The 23019-nt window shown below is 39.4% G+C and overlaps 1 protein-coding gene across 11 annotated transcripts in view; it reads right to left on the minus strand.

Moving 5' to 3' along the window:
• The window catches only part of syngap1b (synaptic Ras GTPase activating protein 1b), a 175285-nt gene that overhangs the window by 70167 nt on the left and 82099 nt on the right, over nt 1–23019 (minus strand). The window contains exon 1 of one of the 11 annotated variants that reach the window (XM_042221321.1): nt 2686–13720. The exons of the other annotated variants lie outside the window; for them this stretch is intronic. The gene's annotated coding sequence lies outside the window, so the exon portion shown is untranslated. Of the gene's footprint in view, nt 1–2685; nt 13721–23019 lie in introns of those variants that run through there. 11 annotated transcript variants of the gene reach the window in all.

Consider the following 23019-nt stretch of genomic DNA (forward strand, 5'->3'; position numbering starts at 1 on the left):
CTAGCAACATGCAGCAAAAGAAGCATGGGCTCTGGGATAGCTTGTTATCCCATAAAGCTGTTGCACACAAAAATCAAGTTGGTTTAGTTACATCCTCTGTACTTAACAACCATAAAGTTCCAGGTTTCACTGGCTCTGACCTTTAGATAGTCCCAGATGACGATTACAAACTCTACATACAATATTTATTCTGCTTCTTAAATATGATTTTTGAACTGACTTTGACCTGCACCATTGACTCATGACAAACCAACTTAAATTCGTAAGTAGGCAGACCCTTAAATTATCAAAACAAAAGAACAAGCATACAACAAAATCATCCTTTGCAGAACATCCACCCATCTGCTTGGCCCTAGTGTACATAGTGCCATTTGGTTCTTGGTCAAATCTGCCCCTCATTCATAACGCCCAGTTTCAAAAGTGTGAGATGGCATGATAAGGCAAACATCACATAACTTCTTGTAGTCTTGTACAAAAACACAGCCTATGGTGAGAACGTTGCATAATTCATTTCTCATTTCTTTGTCACTATTGCAGCATTGCTTACTAAATGTGTTCATCACAAGTCCTATAAGTTTACGGATGCAAAGTAATATCATTACCTCTTTAATCTAATAGGTATTCAATCAATCAATACAAAACTTCATATAAAGATGAATCAAAATCCCCAACCTTACATTAAAAAGCATGTTTACAGCCTGCTACACAAAACTCTTTGGGCCTCTTTAGATTTTTCCCTGCAGACCAACTCTGAAACGAGTGGGGGTGGATACTGGTTTGACAGCTATCCTGACACAGACAGTTATACCCTGTTGGTGTCAGCTCCACCAATGAGAGTCACTGAACTGGACTTCTCTGTATTCCTGGTGTTGTTGCCTTGTAGAGCACTTTAATAGAATTATGTGGAAAATGACATGAGATGCCTGCAAAGAAGCTTGTGCTTCAGTTTTGAATTGTTAAATTCTGTTTTTTTATTGGTCTCCCTAATCGAGTGCTAATTAGCAGTTATGTGTATCTTTGCATTGAACCCATACTGCTTATGTTAATATAACTTATAACTTAGCACTCCACCCACTTAATCCAGTGGTCTAGAAACCACTTGCAGTGTGATATGTTCATCCTTTATATACAGTCGTACAAAAGTCTGGATGCAAAACCCTGCACAAGTCTAAAATAGAAATAAACTAATTCATACAGAAATAATGTGAACATTACACAGCAGCTGAAATCTGAAAACCAAAAACTCAGATGTGCTGTTAAATAATGGGCCTTTCATGGATCAGTCATTGTAACCAAATCTGAAAAAAATAACACAGAATGGGAAAGAAGCACCAGCCAACAACTGAATAATGACACATTTTCACTGCTGATCACAAGTTTCTCTACTCTACATGAACAGTATGAGCCAAGCTGGCAGTTAACCAAAATTCTGGACAGTCCTTTGTACTCTCAAAGCTGATTTGCTAGGTAAAACGAGTTTCACAATCCACAAACCACTAATATAATACTTGGTTTTGTTTCTACCGTTGCTCTTTCTAATGCTTCAGCTCAAGATATTTTATTTTATGTGCTCCCATTATCTAAAACTATCATAGGCAGATTTTTATAAGTTGACATTTTGTTTGAATCAGGCAAATGCAATTCCCCCGCAGGGTTAAAAGAAATGAGTAATATAATGTCAGAGTCCTGGTTTTATTGATAGTGCTATTTCTCTCCTATTTGCCGTCACTGTTAATGCTGTGTTTTGGGAATCTGAGGTAAACTTTTGAGCAGGAGAGCTTCATTCAGAGCTGTCACTCAGCTGCCTACCGATTGCTTTTGCCTTCGTGTCTGTGGGAAGTAGAAAGAGGGGTGGGCGATTGTCTTTCTTATTCTCTGCAAACACACCTACTGCAGCTTTAACACAAAGAAATGAAAGGTCTAATTTTGGATCCAGCTTGTGTTTCTTGTGGGAAATATTTGATTTTTAGACCAAAGGGAAGAGAGTACGGCCTGATCTGATTTACCAGGACAATGCTTGTCACAGTACATTATTTACTTCACATGCAATTTTCCCCACAGAGCAATAAAAGAACATCAGGAGCCATCAAACCTTTAAACCCCATAACCCAAACAGCCCTCTCCCATCAAGCAAATTGTTTTAATTGGAATAAAGAGTTAATTAAACCTAAGAAATATGAACTTTTAGCATTAAATTGAGCAACACAAACACTGTTTTATGCTGGGTTTTTGCTGTATTATTGCACTGCATGTGAGACAACAGCAGATGGGAAGTGGTGGACTATTTGTGCTCTTGAGCATGACGACAAACCAGCAGAAACACACAGACGAAAGTGATGTCATTGTACAAGAGATGAGTGCAAATAGGGTGAAGATTAGGAGTGCATTTACAGCACACTTGGAAACAGCTTTTTATGCATTTTCATTAAGTAATTTCACAAAATTATTTCCAAAATTAGACACTTTGAACTGGTAAAACTGAAACACCGTCTCCGAAAAAAGCTCAGATCAGTGCCGTAATCAAGCTTATAATTTCAAAACTGCAGTTCGGCCATAGTGATGTATTTCTGCAGAGAGGACTATTTTAAAATTCAAATTGTACACCTGCATCAGATGTTATAATGAGCTGGATGTGCATATGCAGAGGTTTTAGTGCAACAAATATGAAACAAAAAGATGTCCTACCTAGATCAGGTGGGGCTCTTGTGCTTTGTGTCCAAACTTCTAAAGACAGTGTCTCTGCACTTCCAGTGTACAGTCTGTGACCCCCACAGTCAGCTGCTGCCAGCTGCTATTAAAGATGAGTTCAGCCTGTATTCCTCCAAGTCTCTGCGTCTGACTGAAACTTCTGAAGCTCCGTAGATTGGGTTACATTCCGTCGAGCATCGGCACTTGTTCTGAACTGATACTCCAAAAGCACACAGTGATATTAATGTCTATAAATAACTGAGCGTGTTGGTGTATCTGCAAACAGCATCTGCCACTGAGTGTTAGGACACACATGTGCTTGTCATACTGTTTGATAAGCAGGTGACCATCTTCTGGTGGGTTTATAAGGCTGTGGTCGAGTTCCAGACAGAGGAGTATTGCTAAAAAAGTCAGTGCTCAAATCAGCCTAGGAAAAAAGGAATCAAGAGGACTCGAACTAAAACGAAGCAAGAGAACTTGAAATTGCACTACAAAAGCCCAATACAGCAAAAACACTACCATGTTGGCTTTAAATCATATCATGACTTCTGATAATTCAGACAGTTCGGTAGGTTAGTAAATGATGAATTGCCAACCTCCACTATCAAGGCACCTGGAAACAGGGCTCCTTCAAGGTATCTACATATATGGGAGTACAAAAGGAATTTTAGTGATCTTGTAATAAATATAAATACAATACTATTTAATTATCACAGAAAATTATAAACTATGTATTTATATTGGCTATTCTAAAGAAATACTGTATCCTAGTAATATTGAAGAGATAGAAATGACCATTAAGTCCAATATAGCGACTATAAACCCACTACTGAGTATCACAGACACACTAGACGTCCCTTTATAATGATAATAGGATATTCTGTATAGGTCTGACTTATATTACTACAAACACCTTAAACTAATACGAAAAGAAAATCACAAAGTTGAAATTAGTAAAGTGGGAGGATGTCCTTTCAAAAGCCACTGCACAGGTAAATTCACAACTGCAGGCCTTCACTTCACCAAAGTGCTGAATTTACCTTTAAGCTGACCCAAAAGTGCCACACCGGTGAGAGAACGGATGACAGTTATTAAGTAGGCCACTGTTCGTTATCTCGCATCTTCAGACTAATTAGTGAGAGGTAAAATGCAAGAAAACAAACACTCCCAAAGCCAGCTGAGTGTTATAATTTCAGACTGAGGCACTCTTCATCCTCCCCCCGCCTCCCCCTGGCAGCAGCAGCCTGCTTCTTGAGCACGGCAGCAGCGGCTGTTCCGCGGCGGGCAGTCCGGATGAGAGCTCCTCCTCCCCGGCCTCTCCCTGTCCTCTCTCCCCGGTGCCCTCCGCCCCGACCCTGCACTCACAAATCCGGTGACCGACGGGAAATCCGCTGAGGCCAATTTCTCTCATCTTTTAGATGGTTTCTGCGATGGTTTCCTTTAGTGGGTGTCCCCCTTGTGCATATCAGAAAGAACTTGGCAAGGATGGATGGGTGAAAGCTAAACGCTTATCTGTGCTAAGCTCTGGAGTTTAACGGCACTCAGAAGCTAAGGTGTGCACACACAGGGGAACCAGCTGCATGTCTGGAGTTGCAGCCGTGTGTGCACGTGCGTGCGAGCGTGCGCGTCTGAGCCCATGTGCGCGTGAAGGAGCGGTGCGGCGCGCAATAGGTCCGCCTTTCTATATGTGCAAGCTTAGCGAAGGCGCTTCGCTCTCATCGGACAACTCCAACATTGAGCCAGCGAGCAAGCAGAAAGAATTCAAACGGAAGCTTTAGTTTCCAAATGCAGGCGGAAATGTGTGGACAATCACCAAAAACACAGACCGTTATGGAAAGAAAAGAGAGAGAGTGGCCAAGAAACAGCTAAGCGCCACTGAATAAAGTAGTCTAAAAGCTGCAGTGCCTACAAACTGAACGTTTGGCAGGAGCTGACAAGCAGCACGCGGAAAAAAACAAAACAAAAAAACGAGGCTGTAATGGCAACTTAGTCCCTCGTATTCCTCCACCAAACGGCGGTTCACCCTCAAGTAATCTGCCTGGCAAACGGTGGATGTTGTAGTGTCTCCTGGCTGCTGGTTGGACGGAGATTATCCCGCACAGGTGGACAGCAGCTCAGTTTAGGCAGGGAGCAGCAGTGCTCTGATGCCCTGCGCTTCAGTCTCTCCCTCTCTCGCTGCCTCTCTCTGTTTCCAGCAGCAAGGAGAATAAAAGAGAGAGAGAGAAATAGGAAGAGAGATGTTTAGAAGGGGTGGGGCTGCTTGGTTCCCGACTGGGACCTGGAGTGGTTTCTCTCGCTTCCACACTCCCCTCTTTCTTCCTATCTTCCTTTCCTCTCTCGGTCTATTCTGTTTACCTTTCACCTTCCGCTAACACACACACACACAGACACACACACACGTACATGCCAGGGGCAACTGTGTGGGAAGCATGCAATATTATCACTCACATAATATACTGTATAACCACCAGTCCTGTACCAACTGCCCATGCATGCTGTCACACACCCACGGGCAAATCATGACCAATCAAAATTAAAAACTGCACAGCTAATTTCTCTATCCAAGCCACACTTGACCCCTGCTGATTTCCAACAGCATGCTGCTTTTTATAAGTGCATAAACAAAGTCATCCATCCAATTATCTAAATCCATCAGGAGCTTTAATTTACTTCTCAATGTATCTGACTTTGATGTAGGCGACATTAAGTACTTTTTTTATTTCACTGTTAATGACATCTCCATTGATTGGGCTTTCAGTAATGATAAGCAATGAGCACTTTCAGAGGGGGAAAGAGTATCTTAGATCTGTTTCCATGACAACTGTGCGTTTGAAACAACTTTTTAAAGCACCGTTTTATTATGACACTGTACTATTGCTGTACTCACCACGCTAGAGCCCCCTTATCGCTGGTAAGATATAACGGTGGATAAAAATAATATGACCTCCATGCTGTTGATGCTTTTCCCCCCCACCTAAGATATCTTGCAGTTTCATATCAAAGGAAAGATTAACATAAGGCATAAAAGATGTCACAGCATATTCTGCAGCTGCTGTAAGAAGGCGGTTAAACTGGCTTTGTGAGGGTTTAACCTACACGTCATCCCTGTGCATCTGATCTTTAAGCAATCACCAATCATTAGAGACACAGTTTAGGGATTCCAGCAAACATTTTCAGCTACTTTACCCCCCATAGTTCTCCTTTTCTTCTCCTCTCCCGTTGTCTTTTGCCCTCCCTTTCTCCTTCTCTTTCTCTGAAGCTCACACTCTCTCTAGCAGTCTGTCTGTCTGCTCTATAATTATTTCCATAGTTACCATTAAGGATGTGAAGCTAAGCCTGATGTACTATGGTAGTAATCTTTTCCTTTTCTCCTCCTCCTGTTCGCTCTGTACTCTCCTTTCATCCATTGCTTCTTCTTTTTCTTATGCTGCATGGATCTCCACGGCCTTCTCTTGTGCACATTTTTCCCATTACCTTTCATTTTCTGTGTCAAATCTGCTTAAAACCAACATTTAAATTGGAAGCTTTTACAACTCTGGTAAATGTGCAAAATCATACCCGAGTAATCCATATGTAAGCAAGTCAGGAAGTCAATGTGTCCCAAAAAGCATTAATCAGATTGTGTTCATACTGTTTGGCCTGTAGCTACGCAAGATAGTTTGAGGTTGTTGTTTCTAAAGTGGCTCATGAAGTTCTTAAAAGTGAAACAGATTTCTTTCACCTTTTTTTAAAAACAAACTTCAGCGATATGAGATATTTTCCTCCTTGTGTTAATCTTTACACTTTCCCTGTTCCTGCATGTCAGCATTGCTCACGAATTACTGTTGTAAAATGAGCCCCAGGATTCAGTGGGGGGTGTTCATTTTTGAAACATGGGCCATCTGAGATGAATCAGAAATATAGGTGATAAACAGCTGTGCGAGAAAGTATCTGGTTCTTTGATAAAATGCCCAAGGCGTAACAATTACTACAAAGAAAAATTAAAAGAATAAAAATTCACTTTTTTGCTGATAGTTAAATGAGAAAAACTATTTCTTATACATAGAAGGTTACTAACAGAAGATGTTTAGCTTAGAATGAGGAATGGGAAACAGGAAAGATACTGTAACTCCTCTGTGGTTCAAATACTTGACATGAGTCCCGACCATCATGCTGGTAGGTCAGTCATTAGTCCTTAGATTAATCCCTGACCAAGCTGGATTGTCTGTACATTATCATCAGCCAAAGAAGATGTTAAAATCAGGTGGAAACATTAGCTTCTGGTGACCTTTCTCGGGGTCATGGGATACGCTCCAGCTCCCCGTGACCCTGAACTGGATAAGCAGTGACGAAAATGGATGTATGGACATTGGTCTCGAGTCAATGAGCAGAAAAAAATTCAAATTCCCTACCCCATGGAAATTTGTTAGCGTGGCAGTAATGTCTTGATGATGACAGAAACTGAGTTTAATAAATTGGAGACAACTCTAAGTATTAAAAATCCACAAGTATAAAGTGTATTAATTGCATCGCCTCAATTTTAACACCTTGTCCTAATGTGCACTAATGGAAGACCTCAAAAATTATGTGACATTAAAAAGAAACAACTCGAGGAACATTTTGTAACTAATTAAATTAAACGGCAACAGGTCAGTAACATTAGGTGTATACCAAGTGTAAAAGACAGAGATCCACCAAACTGTGGAACAATTTAGGAATAATGTTCCTCAGCATAAAATTATAAATAATTTGAATATTTCACTATCTACAGCACATGATAAATCATCAAAAGATTCCCAAAATATGGAGAATCTCACAAAAATCAGTAAAAACAGCAACGACTCTGCATGGAAATCACTACATAGGCTCAGGAAAACTCCCAGAAATCATTGTGTCAACGCTCACTATGCCATCCACAAATGCAGGTTTAAGCTCTGTCACTAGGGATGGGAATCGGGTAAGCGTTCATTTCCCTGGAATTGTGGGTCTGCTTGCCCATTGATTCTGCTCATCAGTTCCACTCGAATTCATGCTGCAATCAGCTGATTTCAGTTTTTGTGCTGGGGGAGGAAAATAGTAGAGCTGTAAGTGTGGATATGAGCATCTAATATTAATTTTATTTTTATTGCATAAAAGGAAGAGAGTACGATGGTAAAGTGCAAACTGCATCCAGGACAGTAACAACAGCATTATGCTGCTAACCCAACTTCGGCTGTTTGCAAGCATCTATAAGCTCGCTGAAAATGGACTGATGCAAAGTGGAAAGCTGTTCTGTGGTCAGATGAATTTAAATTATTTTTCTAAAACACTGAATGTGCATCCTCTGGATTAAAGAGGAGTTCAAAAGCTCCCATCTTTGATGGTGTGAGAGTACAGTAGTGCCTATGAGATTGTAGTCAATGCGGAAAGGTTTGTTTTAGAGCAACATATGCTTTAAAAGGGATTCCACATTGCAAGACAATGCTAAAGACCACATCACTGTATCAGAAAAGTCCAGGTGCTGAACTGTCCGGCCTTGAGTCCAGACGTTTCACCAACTGTAGACATTTAACAAAGAAGACACAGGACTGTTACAGGGACAATAAACAAAGGATCTGACAACAGTGGGCAACATTGCTCTTATAAATTCACAGATAAATCCAGAATGTATATATAAATTGTTGTTAAAAGAAGAGTGGATGTTACACAGTGGGAAACATGGAATTGATGGGAAACACAGAGAGCTATTGCAGAAAAGTAAATTCAGAATAATCTAATATTTTTCTTAAAACGGGACAATAGAGCAGAGAAAACATTCAATGTTTTCTCTGCTCTATTGTGACCAAAATGTGGATTTCTAAAATTTGCAAGTCATTATATATTTTTTTCATTTACATTTTACATACTGCCCCAACATTTTGAAACTGGTGTTTTAGAAACATGTTTTTAATGTTGTTTACAATGTAATTATTCATCTAATTTGCCATTTATCTGCCCCTCTCTTATATTATATGGCTGTGCCCTTTTAAGCACAGATTTAATGGCACCTGACTGAACAATCAGTGTCACCAGCTGTTTATCTCAATGCACCAGCTCATGGTATTCACATAATAGTACATAATGACACATTTAAAAACAAATTTTCCTTTTGCTGATTTCCCAGAAATTATTTTCAAATTTGAAGTCAACTTGCATGGAGCCCTCAGTGGAAGAATAAACACCTGCAAAGCTGCAACATGTTTTTCCTCTTTTCCTTCTTTTTCTTTAAAGAGATTGCATGCTATCATTGGACAGAGCCACACTAGCATTTTCCCTATTTTCAGTCAATATGCTAAGTGACCAGGGTGCTGACAGAAGCTTCACATGACATGAGAGAAGGCTCATCTTCTTATCTAAGAAATAAGTTAGTATTTTCCCTCAGAAATATTTCTTTAAGGTCAAAACTCAGAAACTATCCCATCCCTGAGATTAAGGCTCCTGTGGATGGAAAAGCCCTTCTGACATTACTGCTCCATTTGCAAACCGTTTTCTCCTAAGCAATGATAACTAAGGCTCCTCAGTATCGTAGTAGAAACAAAGACTGAGTAATTAAACCTTATGCCCTTATAGTGTAACCCTAATATTGTTAAGTTATTCATGAGTGTTTCAATGTAAAGGGACACTATGAATATCGTTAAAGCACTCAAATAGAAATTCATAGTAATAAAAGAACGTGCTCAATCTGACCGCCCGAAATTCAATTAACTGTTACATTATGACTACATTCAAAGTTTAGTATTTTGTTAATTTGATTCCTAAACGTAGATTTGAATGTATGTCTTCCTGATTGTGCAGATAGACCTGCAGGGTGTCTGCTTCTTTGCACTGATAATTTTATAACATTAAGACCAGCATAAGTGAACTGGCTTTTCTTGTGTATATAAAGTGACATAACAGAAGATGACTGCATTTTAATAGAGACCTTGAATATGCCTTGGTGCGGGATTCCTGCAGTTTCTTGCTCTTTGTAACTCTGTTTGCCGTCTGCCACTCAAGAACAAAGTCACGTTGACTCATTTCATTACTACGGTTGCCAAAGCAGAAACGTATAATGATGATTTTTTTTAACTTTTGCTTGACAGACGATTTGGAACAAAACACTGACATGGAAATATGTTTTAGTCGTGATAATAGACAAAGTATTCAGAGCCCAACTCTTATGCAACCAGTTCTTTCTGAAGTCAAATGAGTTCATCTCATACCGCCATGTATACCAGACCTTCCCACCACTTTCCTGTCAGTCTGAACTTGACCAAGTGCAACCAGCTCCAATTCCAGTTGAACTGCTGCAGAGCAGACACCGGCTCGTGTTTCAGATGGATAGATAACGGGAGGTTTGGGCTGACAGGAGAGGAAGGAATCAGAAGAGTTGTAACAGGAAACATGCTGTGACAGCCAGACTCCTGAAGGGCTGGAGGAGAAAATGGAGAACTGGGAGGGGGGCTGGGTGTTGCATTGTAAGGAGCGCTACTGAGAAAGTCTTGTATTCTGTGACGGGATGATGGATGGTTGAGCAAGGAGGACAGAACTGAACATGTGCACAGTGCCACCTTACTGAGTCTAATGCCAAAGCATGGTGACAATGAGGTTTGGAGTATGCCAGACTGGAACAGACTGTCATGTGTACACAGCCATTTTTCGTACTTTTTAACCTTTGTCTGAGTAATACTGTGTAATATCCCCGATCAGTTTGGCAGCACTTTGAATTGGATAGCATTCAATATTACTTGAATAAATGTTTTAAAAATGATCAGAAAGAAGATCAAAAATAGCTTGAACCAAAGAAATATTTTCCATTCAGAGTTTTGACTACATTATAAGTCACGGCTACACATTTCCCTCCACATTGGCATTTACAGCACAGGGACTCAAAATGATGTCGCTGGCTACATTTGGAGCCTTTGATGTATCCAGGCAGGCCATTTTGTTCTAATGCCAAGCATATGATGGGAGCCTGTGCAGGCTACAAGTTTTCCAAATGACAACAAATGCTGGAAGAACTTTATTTAGTCATGTTAAAAGTTTCTCTAGAGATGGTCAGGACAGCTTGAAAGTCCTTCAGTTTAGTCCAACTGCTAAGTAAACCGAGACATTTGGTACAGATGATGTTCCCTCAAGTCAAGTTTATTGATTATCGTGTGAAATATCCAAGATAGAACTAGACGTCCAACAAAATAACCATATTGGTCTTTGATTTAAAACAACCAACGCAAGTGTTCCAGAAGTGACCTTGAGGAATATTTCTACTTCAAGAGAACAAGCTTCAGCTACAGCTGTGTGTCAGTCATACCCTCGATATAGCAAACTTTAACTGGTAAGCTACAAAAATAAATAAATAAATAAATAAATAAAAGCTATTTCTCGTACCACGCAGGTAACACATTTATGTGTTTTTCAAAATTTTGAGTTTAACATGGGGCTTTATGGTGACTCACTCACCTCAACACTGGCTTCATTTCTTTAGCCCCAGAGATTGCAGCTTGGATCAATATTCAACAGCTGTGGGTCTGCATTAAAGAAAGCCTGATGGTCTAAAGTGATGTCGATGTCATGTCAGTATAATTTAAAAGAAGGATGCTGTCGCTGACCTTTGAAGGAATGTTTTATCAGGAGATGTAATTAACTGCAGCTTCCCAATAAATTCAATTTATAAGAAAAATTCAGAAATAATTGGACCTTTTGGATTTTTTTTGTTTTTGGATAAAATTACAGAAATGGCCATCAGTATCACATCAGCTGTGACATTTATTCAGTCAAAATAATCAACTCTAAAAATGATTAGAGCACTCCTGTTATTTACGCCATGTCATTTGCCTTTTTCAATCTGTAGCGCCCGCCCGCAAATCTCTGCATTTCTGTGCCAGTTTTTTGTTTTAGGTTGAAATCTGCAGGAGCACATCAACAGCAGTCACAGGCTTCTCATCATTTCGCCCTCAATCTCATATTCCTCCTTGCTGATTTGCAGATTCAAATCAGAGCATTTCCAAATAAAAGCCCACATTTTTAACCTTTAAAATACTGCCACCTGCACTGACTTCCCACGTAATCACATCTCTGCAGCTCTTGTTTTCTGCTTTCCAGTTATTGCGAAGTCATTTGTGAATCATCAGCGCTCGCCAACTGCTGCTGTGCCAGAGGATGTGGAAAGATTTGAAAAGGTGACTATCAAATCCAATGATGCCAAGTCAATCCTAAGGTACATCCTTGTGGCAAGCAATCTTCCAGCAAGAGAAAGAGCAATCTTCGACTGATGGGTGAACATCATGGGTGCAATCAGTTCAGCTCTACAACATGGACCTTACTTGGTGCTTTAATAATAAACCCAAAGATGTCAAAATACCAAGTTGAGTTATATGAGGTGTGTGGATAACTTGGCTTTATGTGTTCTTTTTCCAGGACTCTTGGTCTCTGAGCCAAGGAAAGAATTGTTTGTTCAATGCATGGCATGAAATTTTCACTAAAGTCAATTGATCTTTAGGCAAACAGATGGCAAAATTAAAATGACTGCATTCTCATTCATCCTGTGACATTAAACACACAGCCCTCCTCAAACGTGCAAAGATAGCAGGATCCTTATGAAGTTGCTAAAATCGTTCACAAAGAGGTGTAAGCACCAACAAGACATTTTTGGATTTGCTATTTCCCAAAGAGACACGTGCAAATACACAACTCCTGAGCACAAACATATGTTAAACCTGCACGACAACATGAACATATTGCTGGCTTTGTCACAACCGCCTACACATGTTTAAATGTGATGCGTTTTTTGTGTGTAATACACAGCTAAGACCAACTGTGTTGCCTCTTTTATTTGGCTATGAGTTTCATCAATGTCACAGCCATGGCCAGGTTAAATATATGCATACATAAAGATGTGATGTCTATGGGAAAATTTTGCTTGAATTTATTTTGTGTTTTCTCTCAAACACACAGGGTCAAAAGTATACATGAAAACCCTCTAATTACTGGCTAGATGTCCTTAGCAAGTTTTATTACAGCTTTTGATAACCATCAGCAAGCGTCTGGTATAATTCTGGCTGGACATTCGATTACTGATTTTGTCAGAATTGGTAGAGTTCGTTTAACTTGTGTGGTTTCCCTGCACTGAGGTCAGGGCTTTGACAAATTCCTTCCATAACCAGTAAGATTGTAGAATCATCTGTTTAAAAAGTACATAAATACAAGTTATTCAAACTGGTCATCACTTTTCCAAGGTCTGGAAGAAGAGCAAAACTGTCACACTTATATGACAGCAAACTGCCTAGGATGTTCAGGAACAAGCCAGGAACCACCAAGGCTCAAGACTTCCATGAACTGGAAACTGCTGGAACACCAGTGTCATTGTCCACAGTGAAGTAAGTTTTGCATGGCCATCGACTGACCAAGAAAGAAGCCTCTGCTCCAAAATTAGAATCTTCAGCCTCAGCTGAATTTTGCAGTTGCCCACATGGACAAACTAAATTCTAAATACCTTCTGTTTAAAAGTTTTATGGTCAGATGAGACAAAGACTGAGCTATTTGCCCACAGTGACAAGAGCTTTGTTTGGAGGAATAACAGTGAAGCTTTCAGACCTAGGAACACTGTACCAACTGTCAAGCATGGCGGTGGTACCATCATGCTTGACTGTGTGTGGACTATGCTTAAAAGCCAGCTCTGTGCCAGGAAACCAACCAACTTCAATGAATTCTGCCAAGAGGAGTCGTCAAATTTTCCCCCAGAATTATGCCAGAAGCTTGTTGATGCCTAATAAAAGTGTAGTTGAACTGCAACTTATTAAAGGATAGTTAATAAGTATTATTTAATACATTAATACATACATAGATTGATTAATATTAGTGGGAGTAAATGCATATATTTGACCTTGTGTGTTTAATTTTGACCGTGTTGATTTGAGGAAAATCTAAAATGAATTCAAGATTATGGTCCCAATTCTTGTTTTGTAAAAGTCATTAACCCTCTCAGGCTCAAATTAAGTTTTTGTTGCTAATGCACAAAAGAACACCTGCAGTGGTACTTCTGAGTAAAAAAAAACTCATAAAATATGTATGTGGGGTAATCAGGTTGTTAGTTTTTAACTGTTGCAAATCTGCAACGCCTGCCTTAAGAGGGTTAAATACGTATGCTGTACAATCATTACATCCTGGAAAAACAACAGTTCAAAGAAATCAATAACGGCCCATAATTACCATGACAGTCATTCCCATGATGAATTTAAATAAACTTTTGACCACTGCTGTATCAGGAGACGTTCTCAGATTATGGAGAGGGAAATGCTGCAGCTTTAAAAGTGAGATTTTCTTGAGAAAAAACTAATTGATCCCTTTGCTTCCTGTTTTAACTTCTTCTAGTGGTGTACTGACGCAGTGGTGACATCTTATTAAGGAGAATACTGCAGCAAGTTTGGTGTGCTTCAAGTGTAAGAATAAATGGTTGCAGGGCTATGAGGACATCACAGTTGGTGCATGGAGCAACCAATGCAATGACCTAAACTTCTCTTACTCCACTATAGGAAGTCTGCAAACAAGCATACAAATGACTGTGGCTCTGGTGGGGCGGAGGTCACTAAACAAACTGTTATTTATCTTGGATAATGCAGACCAGGCTCTGCATGGATGGAAACAGCCAATCTTTCCAACCTCATGCCACTATACTTCTACTGTAGTTTGTATTATCCTATTGTTTTTATTCTTTTGAGTTATTCTACTATACATATATAAAATCTGTGGTTACAGTGTTACCTCCTGAGAAAAGTAACTTGTTGAAATGTCTTGATGCATCCTTGATCACCCAGGTAAAGAAATCCCAGAAAGCTGATTATTTTCATCTGGACGCAGAATCTTCAGTGGGAAATGCTGCATCCAGATGAAAAGAATCAACAGGCAGGCTTTCTGTACATCTAACTTTGAATGAACTGATTTTATCTCAGTTGATATTCATGTCATCTCCTCCACAAGTAACCTGCAAAAAGCTTTTGAATTTCCCCTGGAATCACAGTCAGAGTTAGACAAATCAAAAAGTAGGTCTTGATGTTTTGAACCTGTAGACCTGACGTCATTCTCCTCCTGAAGCAGAAATCAACACGCACACTTATACAACTGCAGGACTGATACCTTCAAATATACAGGTACCTCTCAAGGAGAAGGAAATAGAATTAGTGTAAATGCATTACAGATTTTTTCCCTTCAACTCTGGCAGCAAAAGGAACGAGGAAAAGGTGCAATTTTTTTAGCAACTAATTGCATTTATTAAAAGCAAACTAAACAATGGATTACTTGAATTACAAAACTGCCACATTAAGTTATTTGCTACAAAAAGTAATTTCAGTACTCTCTGGTTTTATTTTGCTACACATTCTCCCAACACGGACATAATTCCTTCCCTCCCTCCTTACCCTAACCGTCACAAAACATTCACACCCTGATTATCTAAAACTCAAACTTGTTCTCTCAAAAACTGCTCTACACACACACACACACACACGCACACACACCACACACACACACACACACACACACACACACACACACACACACACACACACACCACACACACACACACACAACACACACACACACACACACACACACACACACACCACACACACACATCTTACTACAGGGCAAAGAAGACTGTGTGCATCAGCACAGAACAGCACTGGGCCCGGAGGTGACAGTGAGACATGAAGTCAGCGTTGGCTTAACAGCACTAGTTCTACCCTCCCTCTCTCTCTTACTTTTCCCCACAGTCCAAAGACCTTCTCTCCTTCTTTCTCTCTTGCTCTTAATTACTTTTTCTTTTCTTCTTCTACAGGCTCCTCCTTCATCTTTCCACCCCCTGCCTCTCTTTTCCCATGCTGCAGTACACAGCTATGTGCAGATATTCAATTAAAAGGCTGTTGAGCAAAAACTATAAGCCTAACGTTACCACACACACACACACACACACACACACACACACACACACACACACACACACACACACACACACACACACACACACACACACACACACACGACCGATGAAAAGAGTTATGATGCAGATTACAATCACACACCAGCAGAAACACAAGGATGAGGGAATCATGCAGTATTTGTTGCTGAAATACAATTTGATTTATTTGTTATAAAGATGTATGTGACTGAAGATTCTATCAACCCTTTTCTGTGCTGAATTCGAAGACTGCTTACAAAGGAAATGTTTTACTTTTCTCCATTTGCTTTCTCACAGACACATTCTCTTTGATAAAGCTCAAATCTATATTTAAATCAATCAAAAAAAAATAAATGCCTTTGGCATTCTTTTTATTCTGTTTATGTGTTGAGGATGTGTGTTTTAGTTGCACCCAACTCAAATTAAAAACACATTCTTATTCCTTAAAAAATATGGAGGCAAGCGTTAGATTATATTTATCACCATTCATTAAAAAAAAATTATCTGGCAAAGCCCAAAAAACACACTGTCTTCCTTAAGGAAAAAAGACCTCCATTGAAAAATTTCAGGTACAGAATATCAGTCCTTACACTGCCTGAGCTTTCAGAGAAACTCCGATGTCTGCTGACAAACCCTAAAGATCTGGGTTTGATTTTTTTCTCCAGCCTTTGCAAGTAACAACTGTCTATGCTGGGTTTTGGGGAGGATTTTGATTATTATGGCTTCAAATGAGTTATTCCATGCCTTACGATTCCTGCTGGAATGTAACAATCAGTATTATTTTTCTTGTGGAGCTATGATACAGAAATGCCAGAAGCCAGAGCCTATTGGTCCAAAAATGAAAAAGCTGGTGTTATCATGAGATATTTTAACCATGGTCATGCAGTTAGGCTAACTGGAAATTGCAGGTGTATTCAATAACATGTGTCACTGATACTATAAGTATTCTTTTTTGTTCAATGTGAGGTTCTAGTTTTCTTTTTACTTTCTTTCACAATGGAAGGAAAATCCTCCTTTTAACAGGAAAAAAACTCAAAAAGGAAAGTTTTAAGCCTAATTGTTCAAGTAGCGACCCTCTTTTTCATAAAGCATATAGTTAGAGCTGGAGTCAGGTGACACTGAATAATATACTTATATTACAACTTTTAATTACTTAATATATTAGTGAATTTGGTCCTGGTTTTTATGTGTCTTCATACAATTAAAGCTTTATTCTTGTCATCTGAAGCTACTTTTACCTGCTCCATTATTCACAAGGGGCCACCACAGCAGGTAAGTCCAAACGTTTGATTTGGCAGATTGTTTTTACACCAGATGCTCTTTCTGTGATCTCCTCCTGAACGTGTAGACTACTGCAATACTCTTTAATCTCATGTTCTCTACCTCATAAAGTTTGTACCTCTGGATTTTTTACTTATTGGTGTGAAATTATTAGTTTTAAAAATGCTAGCAGCAGAATTTTGTCAATTCTGAAAAGTAAACTATGCAGAAAGATCACAGTTTGTCTGCAGGGGTCTGATCAATGTGTTTTAAATCCAAAGTGCACAGAGCTGCGAGTAGATAAACATAAGAGATGGAAATAAAGGCTGCAAAATTCTTCTGTCTTTTGGATAATTTCTTTCTTCAGAATGCTTTTAGCTGCACTGTGGGATTTGCAAGAATAATTGATGAGAGTTCTACAAGATGACGTTCCAGAATAGTACCAACTATATTTTTGCATGTGTAGTCATATAAGGCTAACAGTGAGACAACACTTTTTTCTTTATTATGTCCAGCTGTTAATTTTCATCTCTGCAGGCTCTGAACATCTGTCGTGATAAGAAATAATTCACTGAAGAAGTTGATTTACCTGAGAGGAAAATATGAAGTGGGAGCTGAACTAATATGCGATAATGCTTTTGCTTTAATTTATCTCTCCTATTTGCTTTTGCCATTCACAAATGATCATTTCCAAATTTACTACCACTGTAAGGCAAGATTTGTGATGTGAATGTCTAACATTTCACTTTGGAATATCCTTTAATGTAAAACTACTATAAGAGGTGGAAATGATTGAATGACAAATGACAGAAATTTGTCATTAACATATCACTTGGTAAATGCTCAGTTTAAGCCAGTTTTGGTAAATTTGTCCCCCTGTTTTTCTTTTTTAACATTTTTTATTTGACTAAGAAAAGACTCATCAGTTTTTGAAAACCTTCCTACTTAGCCACTTCATTCTACAGTACATCTGCAGGTTGTGTGTGTGGTTGTGTAGGTGTGTGTCTGTGATTGCTTTTGCTTTGAAATTAAGCAACCTCCCCAGTTGTTGTCACTCTTTTGATCAACAGCTACTAAATTTAAAACGCTCTCTCATCAGAATTCCTTCGTGTAGCTTTGAGCTGAGCAATTATGTCATCACTTTACTGCAGTAAGATGCCTGGTGACAGACTGACATAAACTTTAATATGAACAAAATTTAAATAAGAAAAAAAGATAATTATATAATTAGACACGGCTTTCATTACACAGACATGTTGAGGATGTTGTAGAAATCTATTAAATAAAATCAATTATATCTGATAAATTTTCTACTTTTAGAGATGTTTAATCACTCACACAGAAAACGGTGCTGGAGATTTCCATCAGGACCATTAAAGTGACGAACAGGAAACAGAGATGACCACTGGGGACAAAACTCCTCTTGAATTTAGCTTTCCGCTAATCTGCTAACTTCTGACTTATTTGGCTGTGAATAGAAATGATACTATTTACAGTAAGACAACTTAAACAGTAAGTCTCAAATTACCGAGAGTTGGTGCTGACATCTCAATTCACAAACTTGCTACAGCAGGCTGTTCAGTAACTGTTATCACACTGACCACCTCGTCCTTGCTTTATTTTTCTCCACCACTTCCTCAAGTCTATTTTTACTCTTTTGTTAGGGCGAAAGTATTGCCAGCTTGCCAGCAGCACTGTCAAGGTTGTTGCACCTTGGGTTCTTTGTGCATCTCTTCATCTACTTCATTGTACCACCTCAGCACTAACATTTTAGCTATTTGCAAACTATTCATGATTCACTCCTGGGTGGCTGATGCATTGCAGGGAGGTTGCAGGAAGCTGAAGGTTTGAAAAGTAAGTGCTTTTACCTTTTATGCTGGGGAGTGATGGTTTAAATGGAAATTTGGGGAGCCAAAAGACAATGTTTTATGACCATGTATTCTGAGGTTTTTAGTGATTCTCTGTTTGAACTTTGTTTGAGCACAATTTATTATAGATTGAAGTGTATTATACTACAGACATTTCCCTAAAAAGTCTGTCTATTACATCAAATGACATGACTTTTCTTTTTCTTGAAAAACTTTAAAAGCCATAGATAAAATCCTGAAGTCATTTACAGGGTAAGATCATCATTACAGAACATGAGCTCATAATGGGATTGGTTGGTACCATGAACATTCAAGGTGCCCAAAGAATGAACCATAAAATCTCTGAATCTGTTGTATTTCCTTTAGTTCCAACAACAGGGACAATTTTTTGCCATTAATGTTTAACATACAACCAACGAAGATACCGTTTAACATCTATATGTTAAACAGTGTGTTGGAATTACACATAACATGAAAACACATCAAATGTTTAAACTGAGTAGATATACCATTATAATTAAAAAAGCTCATTTTGAATTTGATGGCAGCAACAACTCTTAAAAAGTTGGGATAGGCTCATGTGTAGCCTCCCCTCTTTTGTAACAACAGTCCATAATCCAATGCTGAACCATACTTCTCTAATACAGTATTCCAGCTGTCCCTGAGTCTTCTTTGTCCTATTTCCTGATTTCCTGATTGGCCAAATGTTTTCAGTTGTTTAAGGGTCTGGACTGCAGGCAGTCCAGTATGTGGTTTAGCATTGTCTTGCTGAAATATGTAAGGCCTTCCCTGAAAAGGATGTCATCTGCATAAGAGTATATATTGCTCTAAAACCTTTATATACCTTTCAGCATTGATGACATCTCTCCAGACAAACTGTGAATTTCATAGGCATTAATGCACCCTTGTACCATCAGAGATGCAGGCTTTTGAACTGAGAGCTGATATGCAATGTTCATGTTTTCCAAAAAGAATTTCAAATTTTGATTAATCTGACCACACAGCAGGTTTTCCCTTTGTTTCGGTGGTGGTGTTTCTGGATCATATTCACACATGGCTTCTTTTCTACATGATGGAACTTTAACCTGCATACCTGCATTTATGGATGTGTAGCCCAGTTAGTTTTAAAACTCATGTCTGTGCTTAATGCAGTGCTGCCCTGAGGGCCTGGAGATTCCAAGATCATGGAGATCCAATAATGACTTTTGGCCTTGTCCCTTGTGCAGAAGGATTGGTTTTGTTTGTTTGTTTGTTTGTTTGTTGGTTACTTTTTGGTTACTGCTTACTTTTCCTGTTGCCTCAGTGCCAACTTTTTTGAGAAGTTGACTTATTAATACGTGCCTTTCTCGTGTGGAATGAAAAGATACTTCATTGTTTGATGTTCAGCAGCAAAATAAAGCACCTTTCTGCGCTTTATTACTTTTTACATATGTCAACGTGCTATCAGATCTCATTAGCAGCACAGTGAAATTGTGACTACGTTGTGTTTAGAAACCCTCTAGGGTACATGATACACACCAATTTGTCGTAGTACGGCTCATGTCATACTTATTTCAGACGCATTTTAATCCAATTTTTCTCAATTTACAAAAATACATTTGAAATGGTTTACATGTGTTGGTGAGGTTCATTATATATATTCTGATTAAAAATGTGACAAGCAAGTTGAAAGTTGGCAGCAGCCGCTGTGTAAAATTTTGATGTGACAATAAAAAAAAAAAGTACTGAAAACTAATGTAAAACCTGAAGTGATATCCAGCGTCAGTGAAGAGGCTATGCAGTGTTGCATGAGCCTAACGCACACCTTTTTTGTCAGGGTCCTGGGTCAGTTTGATCCAGGGTCCCTTAGCAGTTATGGACTTTTATCATGTGTGTTTTTGGTGTGCTGTCCCTCGTTCTCCCTGCTTGCAGGTATATGTGTGTGTATGTGTGTGTGTGTGTGTGTGTGTGTGTGTGTGTGTGTGTGTGTGTGTGTGTGTGTGCGTGTGTGTGGTGTGTGTGTGTGTCGTATGCCAGTGTTCTGCAGCACCGTTACCACTTCAGGCCTGGTGGGTGTGGCCCAGCCAGGTGGTTGGCCACACCTGAAGACCCTCACACAGCTGATCAAGCCTCGTTGGAGGAGCTACTTAAGAGTGCGGTGGAGCTCTTTCTGACGCTGAATCATTGCGTGACTTCACGTTAGTCTTTCGGACAGTCAGTACAGTTAGTCTGCTGCATTGTGTGTGTCTTACGGCTGCCTGTTTGTTTTCTCCCCAGGAGAAGAGTGGAGACAAGAGGGCAGCGAGCACGGGGTGCTCAGACACTGAGGAGCAGGGACAAGGAACACTGAGGATTTATTGTTATTTTCCATTTCACTGTAAATAAACAGCACTGTTTGCATTCAGAGCTTCACGCCTGGGTCCTCCTTCCTCACATCCCCATTTTTAATGCAATGTAAACCTGAGTAAAATGCGAGCCTGTGAATGAGAAACACTTCCACCTCCAGCTACTGTTGAGATAAGTTTGAACACTTCACCCCAAAAGAGCTGTGAAGTGCTCAATAGTAAAAAAAACTGGTTGTACTGGCCATCTGCCAGGTGTGAATGTGTGCAGCGCAGAGGGAAGCAGGGCATGCACTTAGCAAAATTAAAACTAAATAAATAAATAAATAACAAACTTTTGTGAGAAAATGACTGCCACCTTCACTGGAGTGGTGCTTGATGCAGAGTAGTTTGAGTCCAGAAGGAGTTTAAACTTATTGTAGAGGTATAGGAATCTGTTTATTTCCCAGAAGGCTTTATGCAGATGCGGCAGATTGCTATTCTACGACCCCAGGGGAAATGAACTGATGTATTTTTGATGTGGCATATGTGAAGGCACGGTCGACTGCCTATATCTGTTGATGTATATCTACACTGATGTGCCAATAATCCGACCAAATGGTGAAAAAAATTCTAATGGTACTGTGTTTGGAATTTGTAAGCACACATCTGAATTTAAAGAGTTTTGCTTAATTACAGCTTAATTACAACTTCCAGTCTGCAGAACTAAATTGTAAAACTGTGATAAGCTCAAATGATCTTTAAAAGAAAACTCTACACCCACAGTAAGTTGGGTGGATTTGGTAAATCATTCTTAATGTTCTGATATAAAAGCTCAGCTGATCTGTTTCATTAGGAGTGTTTGTGTAGTTTGATTTCAAAATAAACTAAAAGCCCCACAACTGCTTCAAATATCTCAAAATCCTGTTTTGTGCATAACATAAAAATACATGTTTTCATCACATATCAACAGCAATTCCAAAAAAAAACCCCAAAGACCAAACGAAGTTCAGGAAATGTTTCATTTGGATTTAAATGCTCACCTGTCACTTTAGTAGGTAAACCATGGTAGTACTGCACAACCCTCGTTTGCTTTCAGAGCTGCCTCAGTGCTATTGACAGGATACCATCCTGCAGTTTCTGCAGATTTGACAGTGAATCTCCCGTTACATCTCCAACGATGCTCTGTTGGACTGAGATCTGGTGGCTGTGTAGGCCATGTGAGTACAGCAAACTCATTATCATGTTCAAAAAACCAATTTGAGAAGATTTGAGCTTTGTGACATGACACAGTACTTCAGGGCCATCAGAAGATGGGTACTCTGGTCATATAGGGATGGATATGGTCAACTGTGGCATTTAAACAGTGCTTAGTTGATATTATAAGGGGTCCAAAGTTTGCCAAGTAAACATCCACATCATTACAGCACCACCACCAGCCTGAAGCTGGTACACAGCAGGATGAATCCATGCTTTCATAATATTTATGCCAAATTCTGATGTTAACATAAAATCAGGGAACATTTCTACAGTCTTTAGTTGTAAAATATTGGTAAGTCCATGTGAGCTATGTTGTCTTAGTTTCTTGTTCTTAGATGGCAGGCGTGGCAGCAGACTGGTGTGGTCTTCTGTCTGCTTCCAGGTTCAATGTGCTGTCCATTCAGAGAGTTATTTGTGCCATCCTACCAAGTCGAAGCTTTCTGGCCAATCTCCTCTGACCTCTGGCATGAACAAGGTGTTTTCTTCCAGTGAACTGCTGCTCACTGGATATTTTCTCTTTTTCAGACCATCCTCTGTAAGCCTCAGAGATGATTGTTGAACAGGTGGACCTAACAAAGTTGCTACCGAGTGTATATCAGGTTCCATAGACGATAACAAAAAGCCCATGTCAGATATGTCATTTACCAGAAAGTAGTAAATTTGTAATCAAATATAATATACCTTGCCACTAAGCCCCCTGTCCACTGACTTCACT

The sequence above is a fragment of the Haplochromis burtoni genome, unplaced genomic scaffold (genome assembly GCF_018398535.1).
Source record: "Haplochromis burtoni strain Fernald_Lab_line unplaced genomic scaffold, NCSU_Asbu1 Contig_64, whole genome shotgun sequence".
NCBI lineage: Eukaryota > Metazoa > Chordata > Actinopteri > Cichliformes > Cichlidae > Haplochromis > Haplochromis burtoni.